Below are 9,962 nucleotides of genomic sequence, written 5' to 3'. Positions count from 1 at the left end.
GAACTAGTGAATAATGACAGGTCCTTAATTAGACCGAGAGCTGAGTCATGGTTGTTCTGGAGAGTCAGTGCTGGGAGTCGAAGGTCTGGTCTCCAATCCCTGAAGGTTCTTGCAGCTTCTCCTCAACACTCCTGCTCCATCAAGCCATTATTCCATGCAGAACAAATTGCTTCCTAGGGTCTTGGACTGTGAGAAAGAATCCATATGGGGCTATCTTGCCTGGAACCTTGGATAAGACTGGAGATGGTGCCCCTTTCTGTGGTGCTAGCCTGTGAGCGACGAGGGCTGATCCGGGAGCCTAGGTTTGCATGTTTCACCTACCTGGTGTCAATTTTCTCCTCCATAAATCCTCAGAGTTGAACAAGATCAGCAGCCTTTACACGATGCTGACAGTGCCCTGAGGAACGAGAGTGAGAAGGGCTGGATTTTACATGAAATCAGAGAGAACAAGGCGTAGACATCTCTTGGGAGAAGTTGTTGGGGAGTTTGTATACCTGGAAGGGTGGGTTTCTGAGAGCAGCGAGGTGGCAGCAGCAGCAGCAGCAGCAACGGCAGCAGAGCAGTAGCAGAGCAGCAGCAGCAGCCGAGCAGCAGAGCAGCAGCAGAGCAGCAGCAGCCGAGCAGCAGAGCAGCAGCAGCAGCCTAGCAGCAGAGCAGCAGCAGCAGCAGAGCAGCAGAGCAGCAGCAGCAGCAGAGCAGCAGCAGCAGCAGAGCAGCAGCAGAGCAGCCGAGCAGCAGAGCAGCAGCAGAGCAGCAGCAGCAGAGCAGCAGCAGCCGAGCAGCAGAGCAGCAGCAGCAGCAGCCTAGCAGCAGAGCAACAGCAGCAGAGCAGCAGCAGAGCAGCAGCAGCAGAGCAGCAGCAGAGCAGCAGCAGAGCAGCAGCAGAGCAGCAGCAGCAGAGCAGCAGCAGCAGAGCAGCAGAGCAGCAGCAGAGCAGCAGCAGCAGAGCAGCAGCAGCAGTAGCGGTAGCAGCAGCAGAGCAGCAGCAGAGTAGCAGCAGCAGTAGTGGCAGCAGCAGCAGCTGCTCTCACTTCCTGTGTCCTGTTAAGATTTCACAGGAAAGCCAGTCGATAATTCCTGCACTCGGAGGAGATGCAGGCCATCCTCAGCTATGGAGCAAGTTTGAGATTAGCCTGGGCTACATGAGATGCTGTCTCAGAAAATCAACTTTCCAATGAACGCTAGGTTTGAAGGTGCATGCCTGCAGTCCCAGCACGTGAGAGGAGGAAGCAAGGAGTTTAAGGCCAGTCTTGCTTACACACCAAGTGTGAAGCTAACCTAGGCTGCATGAGACCCTGTCTCATTATCCTCAACCCTGAAGGAACTTCACTGAGACAAAGGCTTCTCCCGCTGACACCTGAGAACCCCGAAGCTCTAGAGGTGGTGGCTCGCAGATTTCCTTCCAGTTTCAGTTTTGGCACTTACATCTTTTGCCTGGCAGGAGCAACAAGTCCTAGGTGTTAGCAGGAAGTTTTGTTGTTTTCTGCTGAGTGAATCTATGAGATTTGTTAAGGGTGCTGGATGAAGACAGGCAGGCAGGTTCGACCGCTGTGGAGATGGCACCCAGCACATGGGTTCTTCGTGGACTTAGTTCTCAGCATTAGAGAGCTGGAGGGAAATCTGAGCGTGAAGCAGCACTCATGGGAAGAAGTGTGACGGGGACTCATGGAGCTTGGAGCTCTAGAGGAAACAGTGAGGTGGCCTCAAACCCCCCGATCTGATACCTGCTTCTGTGCCCCTTGCTTGCCTGTTAGCAGCAACCATAGAGCATTCTTCGTCGCATTCCACAGCACCTTGTCCTGGCCTTGATGGGGACTGGTACCCTTAAAGCTCAGTGAGGGGGAATGCAATTGGAGTCAAGCCCAAGAGAACCCCTGGAAAGAAAACAGGAGTCAAGATACAGTATAACTTGGGGGGTGTGATGGGTGGAGAGGACTCAGCTAGCAAAGTGCTTGCTGTACAAGCCTGAGGCCCTGAGTTCGGATCCCCAGCATCTGCATAAAATGTTGGATACAGGCGTGGACACCTGTAATTCCAGCACTGGGGATGTGGAGGCAGGAGGATCCTGAGGCTTGCTGGCCAGCTAGTCTAGATACATCGGTGAGCTCCCTTTGCAGTAAGAGACCCTATCTCAAGGTGGAGAGCCATTAAGGAAAATGCTGGACTTTTTATCTCTGGACTCTGTACACATAGACACATGTGTATTTGCAGCCAAATTATTAGCTCACACATGAACATGTATACAGACACACATACAATTAAGAATAAAGAACTAAATATATAAAGATACAGCATAACTCACTATGGGTGAATGAACTTGTATCTTTCTGAGGAGATGGCATCACTAAACTAGACTTTTTAGAAGTTGTGGCTCTCAGGTTCAAATTTAGAACCCCCAAGAAGAGCCAGTTCAACCCACAAGAATGTATATTCTCATTGCATATAACACCCAGGGTAAGGGTAGGCTTCAGGACCACACTGATTTGAAGTAGCAAAGGTGTGGTGTGAGCTCAGCAAGAATGTGAGCCTGGTGTGCTTGGGGAAGCCAGGGAAGCCTTCACTGGTAGCTTCCTCCCTGCAGGCCTCAGCGGGCAGGGTGGGCAGGGCTTTGTTGAGATCAGCTAGAACCTAGGGGCCAAGTCAGGGAAGGTCCTCAGGGACCTTAGGAATTCACAGATAGGACAGAAGGAAGTAAATTTCCCAGAGAGGCAAGTATTTAAGATGTGCCATCTTTTTAATCTTTACAACAGCCTTGTCAATTAAGAGTGGAGGAAATGTGGCTCAGTGGATAAAACACTCGCCAAATAAGCACGAGGACTTAGGACTTAGGCCTGATCCCCAGCCCCCACCTGGAAAAGCCTCAGAGTGTTTGTAATCCTGCAAGAGACAGAGATAGGAGGATCTGGGGGCTGCTGCCCGGCCAGTCTAGCCGAATTTGTGAGCCTTGGGAGCGTCTGTAAATAAGGTGGTGGGTGACTGAGACAGACATCAGACATCCAGAGAGGGAGAGGGGAATGAGGAGAAAGAAGAGGAAGGAGGAAGAGGAGGAAGCACAGAAAAATGTTGTATTTGTTCAAGGACATACTGCAATGTAATGACAGAGTCAGGATTCAAACCCAGGTCTGCAGAGCACGGAAGCCATGGTTTGTACCGTCCGTCCTACTACGTGTACTACGGTACTCTGTTTGTAGTGAGGAGCCTGCACTATAGGACCATTCTCAGAGAGAGACACGGGTCATCCTTGAAACAAGAATACCTCTCTTTATTGTGTACCAGAGCTGCTTCTATATGGACCCTTAACTGATAGCCACGCCCCAGCCAAACCCACCAGAAACCACTCCCCTGCCATCAGGAACTCCTGAGGGTCTCCTGCTCAGAGCAGCTGCAAACACAGGATAAACAAGTTGTTTTGCTCAGAACCACTGCAGCATAACAAGTTGTTTACAGGAAATTCAGGGTCAGGGCCACAGCCTCCAACATTGGTTTATGCTGCTACACTGGGGAGGATTGCAGGGCTGTTTCTACCTTGTGGTTGTGGGAGTACATTGGGGACTCACTCTTTCTTGGGTTATGAGGGATCATGGCTACAGTTGATATCAGCTGCCAGTGGCTGCCAGGTGGGAGTTCAGTGCTGGCTCATGTTGGGTGCTTCTGCTTGAATTGGCCAAGGGCTGGCGAAGGCCGGCAGCATCAGGCTTTGCACTGACTTAGTGGCTTGTGCGTTGCTGAGCTCCTCAATGCAACGGGGGTCTGTATGAAGGTGGGATTTCATTTCTCACTTACCACAATCTAGTTTTTATTTAATTTCTATCCTTAAAGTATCCTTCCTTTTCTCAGGCTGCTCACCAGGCAACACCCAGTCTTTTGGGTGTGGGGCATGCTGGCGTTGCTTGACTGGCTTTTCAATGCCTCCCTGCAGCCTCAAGTGCTGCCTGACAAGGATTTAAAAAAAAAAATTATAGGGCTGTGATTTCCCCCGCGCTTTACCTCCTCTCTCATTACCATGAAAGGAGGTCTATTGCATCTTTGCTTTGTGTAATCCCCACCTCTCGCCTGGGCGGGTTGATGTGCATCACAAGGCGGTTGTTTCCTGCTTCTCAAGGCTCACCTCGAGCATCTGGAGGGTAAGACCCCCAGAAAGACATGGGTCCCCAAGCCTCACGCTGTTCTAGAAACATTCCAATACTGTGGCAGCGATGGGACTTAGGTGGAAGAATGCTTCCTTCCTGTACACGGGGCCCTGGGTTCAATCCCCAGGGCTGTGACAACAAATGTGATGCTATAAACACTGGACTAGGGGTGTAGGGGCAGGGTGATCAGAAGTTCAAGATCACCCTTTGTTACTGAGGGAGCTTGAGGTTAGCTCCTGTCTCACAAAGGAAAAGAAAACCAATACTGAAGCCCTGTTGCTGTTTAACATGAACCCCAGTGGCACAGCCACCTCCTCTGTCATGTAGACCAGAGGATGGGAATGCGAAGTTTTCTGAGATAAGCTGTTTGCTTGCAGAAGGAGCTCTTTGAAGTTTTGCAGGAAAACAGTGCTCTCTTTGCCAACAGCTAGGATAGAACAAGAGCAAAGCTTGCGTGAGCGGCCATGGCGGGATCGCCCAGGATGCTATTCAGGGCAGCGAGAGCTTAGAGCAGTGAGCTGGGTTGTCAGGAAGCAGGGCCTGGGCGCTGCCCCTCATGTGGCCATTCCTTCCCATGCAGCCTTGCCATCAGTGGTATGGCAGGGGCAGAGGCGTGTTGTCTGCAGAGTTGTCTGTAGTAGCCTGGGGTTCCCTTCATCATTTAGGGACCTGGACTCCTATACAACCTGATCCTCAGCTTTAGGCAGAAAAGGATTTCAGAATAAGCCAGGCTGGTGCAGTGTGGAACTCACTGAAAACAGGAGGTGTTAAGGGAAAGAACGAGGCGCACGCCAGAGCGCGGGAACGGGTGTTTTAGCAGCAGACAGGAGCCGTTTTGCTAGTTTGTGAGTTACATCTCAAAGAACTACTAGGAAGCTCTCCCCCTCCTCCACCTTCTCAATAAGTAATGACGGTAGCAGTGGGGTGCTTTGATGGATTGTAATCTGATAAGGTAAAACTGGGAGCCACGAGGCCTATGCAAGAGGTTTGGGACATGTTCTTTCCCTGCTTCTGCTAAAAGTCATAGCCAACCGTGGACTTAGATCTGGGAGAGGAGAAAGGCCTTAAATAAGCATTGTTAATTGTGTTAGAGTTTTTTTTTTTTAAATCTATTTACATGTGTGTGAGTGTGTGCTACCTGTGTGTGGGTGCCATTAGAGGCCAGAAGACGGTGTTGGACACACCAGAGCTGGAACGACAGGAGGATGTGATGCCCCTAATGTGGGTCATCTGGAAGAGCAACTATTGCTCTTAACCACCGAGCCATCTTGTCAGCCTGGTGACTCTTGGTCTTAGCTTGTGAGAGGTTCCAGTCAGACTCTAGAGTGAGGGACTCTTTTCTCAGAATTCTCCTTATCTTTTTATTGGCCTCGGGCAGATGATCCAAGGGACAGGTGGCCCAGCTCTGTAAGGTCATCATGGGTGACTGATTCCTTTAGGGAACTGCCCATGCCCTCAAGGTCACTGCTGTTTTGCAGGGAACACAGAAAACAGTGACAGCAACATACAAGCCCTGAAGGTACACCCAGGCATCCAGGGCGTGGTTGCTCCTTAAATCCTTGGATTCTCAGCTACAGAAATGGCTGTGAGAAGACTTGCTCCAGACAGCAAAACAGCGTGGAATTCTGATAACAGAGGCATAGGTGCAGACTCATCAAGTAATAACTTCTAGATGATTCTGGATGCCCCTTACTTCATGCTATCATAAAAAATGAAAAATAAAGAAATAGCTGGGCATGGCAGTGCACACTGTAATCCTAGCACTCAGGTGGCAGAGGCAGGGGCATCTTGAGTTTCAGGTCAACTTGGCCTACCTTATTTGTATAATGAGAGAGGATTGTGTATGTACCGGGAACAGATCACTGTGCAAATAGTGAGATCCTATTCCTAAACCAGTAACAGCGTCTGTGCTTGGGATGGAGCTCAGCGGTAGACTGCTGTCCACCTCAGCACGCTCAAGACTCTGAGTTCAGTCTCCAGCATAACAAACAGAGGAAAGCGACTCCTGTGCCCACAACGAGGGATCAGTGGGAATTCCTTGGCTTCAGGACAAAGAGGCAACTGGCCCCCTTCATCGCCTCGGGCTGCAATCCCTGTTTGCACCTGTCCGCTGGGGCTGAGAGCGCCTTTCTTTCCTTTCAGGTAAACAGCAGCAATGATAACTGACAGCATGCTAAAGAATGTGCATTTTATTCCGTACAAGCTTAGAAATCTTTCCTGGAGGCTTCACTGTTGGGGCTCTCCAATCTTTCCTGAGCTTTAATACAGAAAATAAATTCAATTCCAGCACTGAGCGGGTGCCACGTGGCAGGCTCTCTGAACACAGTTGCTGAATAAATGCTTTAGGAGTGGCTGTCTCTATCCAGTCTAGGGGCTGACGGAGAGGAAGTCAGCTTTCACTGCCACTTAGCCTGCCTTGCTTGGACAAGAATGAGAATGAATTGTGTGTGTACGGGGAACAGATCTTGTCTGTGCAAAGAGGTGGATCTTGTCTATGCAAAGAGGGCGGGTCTTGTCTGTGCAAAGAGAACAGACCCTGTTCGTGTGAAGAACACAGGAGGTGTGGCTTCAGTTGCATTGCCAAGCCTTGCTCCACAATCCAATCCTGAGGTCACTCCCATACCCTGAAGGAATGAGTATATCTGTGTGGACTCGGGACAGGATCTGTGCATTCTTCCCCATTTTATTTCATCATCACTCTAAGGGCTTAAAGTGGAGGAAAACCAGCATAGCAAACAGACCTGTCCTCTTAATTTTGACATGCAGGTAAAGTGCCTTGACCTAACGGAGGTTCTCATTGGGCTGCTGCTTCCAAGAAACTGCATGAAGGTGAGGTGCCTTGACCTAATGGAAGCTCTGATTGGGCTGTTGTTCCCAGGAAGATGCTGGTGCAGAACAAGGAGCCAGCATTCAGTGTTGGATGGGAAGTCCTGTAGGCGAGGAGCCAGGGATAGCTGACAACCAAGGAGGACCAGTATCAAAGAGGAGGATGAACAGATGCAACACCCAGGGCGGTGTCCACAGGAGCCTCTGGGCAGACAGGCAGGGGGTATCCTCAGAAGCCTCTGGGCAGACAGGCAGGGGGTGTCCTCAGGAGCCTCTGGGCAGATAGGCAGGGGGTGTCCTCAGGAGCCTCTGGGCAGACAGGCAGGTGTGTGAGGATAGACAACCCCCATCACACACAACTACAGCCATTCAGGCAATATGGCACCACGAGGCCAGTACCGTTACTGATCCTCATTCTGAAGCCAGGGAAGGGGCAAAATAAGCTGAGTTTACGTCCCACCACCTCTGCTCCAGGTCTGGAGAACCTGAGCCACACTCTTCTTCCTTGGAGACATGAAGGGCAGAGGGCAGAATGGAACCCGGGAAAGACTAACACTGAGTGACAACAGAAATACTTTGGTCTCCCCTCCGAGTAGTGACTGGGGATGTAGATCAGTCGGTAGGGTGCTTGCCCATCATACACAAAACTCTGGGTTCCATTCCCAGCACTGCATAAAACCCAGAAGGGTGGTGCATATGGCAACCCCAGCACGTGGGAAGCAGAGCAGAAGCATGAGGAGCTAAAGTCAGACTTAGCTACTCCGTGAGTTCAAGGCCAGCCTAAAGTACAGGGACCCTGTCTTAAAAAACAAAGGCTTATGGTAGGAACACCAGCACCTTCATGGTCCACCCCCAGACAGGCATGAGAGTTCTCTAGAAGGAATGAGTGTGGATCCTGAGAGAAAGCAGGTCACAGCAGCAGATGACTCCCAGGGACCTGGAAGTCTGAGTGGGAAATTGGCCAGAGGAAACTGGTAGCAGCTGGGGTGGGGTGGGGACAAAGCAGCTGTCTGTGATAGAGACACCGACACGGCCCCTGCTTCCCCTCTCTCTCCCCAGAGCAGCCTTACAGTACCACACAGTTTGTGGACATCACCCTAGGACCAAGCTCAGGCTCAGGTGACCACATGACTCTAACAGGTATTGTACTTGCCCCTCTTCCGTGCCCCCTGCCTTGCCTGTGGATGACCCAGCTCCCCTCAGATAACCCAGGAGAGGCCCAGAAGTCATTCCAAACTTGAGGACCTGCAGATTCCACTGCATGCTTTCTTCCATCTTCCATGGCGATTCTTGTTCCTCCTCTTGGTCCCCAAAATGTGTGTCTCTGTCTTCCTGTTGGTCTAGTTTGTCCCGTCACTCACCAGAACCCCTTGAGATTCTGAGCACTGGCTGTGGTGCTGGCTGTCGCTCATTCTGAGCGGTTTCTATAAAGCACACAATTTATAAAACAAAACTGCTCCTTGTTTACCTATTAGTTGCCTAACATCTAACTCCTCCACATCTCCTCTGGTCTCTCTGATCCACCCCTTCCTCCTTTTCTCCCTTCCTTCCTCCTTCCTCCACCCCTTCCTCTTCTACTATGAACATCTCAAACACATACAAAGTACAATAGTATGATGAAATTTCTATGGTCTACTAAACTGTCATTAACTTCAATCATTTTTAACTTGCAAACAATACTGATTGATCTGGGCATTTCTTCCTGGCCCTACCCCCAACACACATCATGCTACATAATTGCTTAAAAAAGTTCCTATTCACAAATATTCATTGTTCCCCCCCTTTTCTTCCTAAATGTTTTTTTAAAAGATTTATTTTTAATTGTGTGTGTGTGTGTATACACGCGCATGCACATGTGTGTATATGAGTGAATGCCCTTGGAGTCCAGAAGAGGGCACGGGAGCCTCTGGAGCTAGACTTCCAAGCAGTTGTGAGCGGCCTGCGTGGCTTCTGGGAACTGAGTTCAGGTCCTCGGTAAGACCAGCAAGCCCTCTCAACCACCGAGCCAGCTCTCCAGTCTCATGCATGTCTTTTTAACTATCCGCTTGTTCAGATCAAAATCTAAATGCGGTCTCACACTATGACTGATATTGCAAGCCCAGCAAGACTCCTGTATTCTATAGATTTTCTCCTATTTTGTCCCTTGCAGTATGTTCATCGAGAAAATCAAGACTGTCCTGTATGTCCAAATGCTAGGGCTTCGCTGGTGGAGTGTGCCGGGGTCCATTGGTACCGCCTCTAGCCCTCTGCCCCCATGACTGTCCTCTATCACCAACCCCCTGCTAGTGGTAGGAGTTCTTCCCCCTTTACCTGATGCCCGGTATCTGGAGCAGTGTCTACCATATAGTGGGCACACAGGGGAAAAGTCAAAGGAAGGCAGCAGAGAAAAGGAAAGGCAAGAAAGGGTTGAGCTGACTCCATGGCCGGTGTCTCCCAGGGAGACCCCAGAAAGGAGTGGCGTCTGGTCACCTGTTACCAGTGGGATTGCTGAACCCTCTGTCAGTTCTGTGTGAATCCTGAGGGCCAAGCCCACAGCTCTGCACTTCTCCTAAGTTCTGGGGCAGTCTCCTGCCTCTGGCAGGCAGAGAGAGGGCCCCTTCCCAAAGGCTCCTGCCTAGCCCTGTCCTGCTGTGGTTCTGTGACACTCTTTTTTTTTATGAGAAAGTAATTTTATTAAATTATAAACGTTTCCATTTCCGCCCCTCCTCCCAACACCCTCCCACTCCCCCAACTCCCTCTCCTCCTCCCTCTCCATCCCTAAGAGCAGTCAGGGTTTCCTGCCCTGTGGGAAGTTCAAGTTCCTTCCCCCCTCCCTCCAGGTCCAGGAAGGTGAGTATCCAAACAGACTGGATCCCCAAAATCCAGTTTATGCAGAGGAAACAAGTCCCAGTGTCATTGTCAATGGCTTTTCAGAAAGACTCCGGGCCAGCCACATTCAGAGAATCCGGCCACATTCAGAGAATCTGGTTGGATCACGTCCTCGTTCTGTCCCAGTCCAACTGGCCT

At 50.5% G+C, this 9,962-nt stretch overlaps 1 long non-coding RNA gene across 1 annotated transcript; it reads left to right on the top strand.

Annotated features, from left to right (window-relative positions):
- The first annotated feature begins 6,039 nt into the window (after positions 1 to 6,039).
- Positions 6,040 to 8,395, top strand: LOC146890681 (uncharacterized). Its single transcript, XR_014998427.2, has 3 exons — positions 6,040 to 6,272; positions 6,897 to 6,959; positions 8,016 to 8,395. It is a non-coding gene; the product is annotated as an uncharacterized LOC146890681 (long non-coding RNA).
- Positions 8,396 to 9,962: the final 1,567 nt, after the last annotated feature.

This window comes from Myodes glareolus, chromosome 18 (genome assembly GCF_982192425.1).
Source record: "Myodes glareolus chromosome 18, mMyoGla1.1, whole genome shotgun sequence".
In the NCBI taxonomy this organism is placed as follows: domain Eukaryota; kingdom Metazoa; phylum Chordata; class Mammalia; order Rodentia; family Cricetidae; genus Myodes; species Myodes glareolus.
The sequence above is the reverse complement of the archived record's forward strand: the minus strand, read 5'-3'. Positions and strand labels throughout refer to the sequence as shown.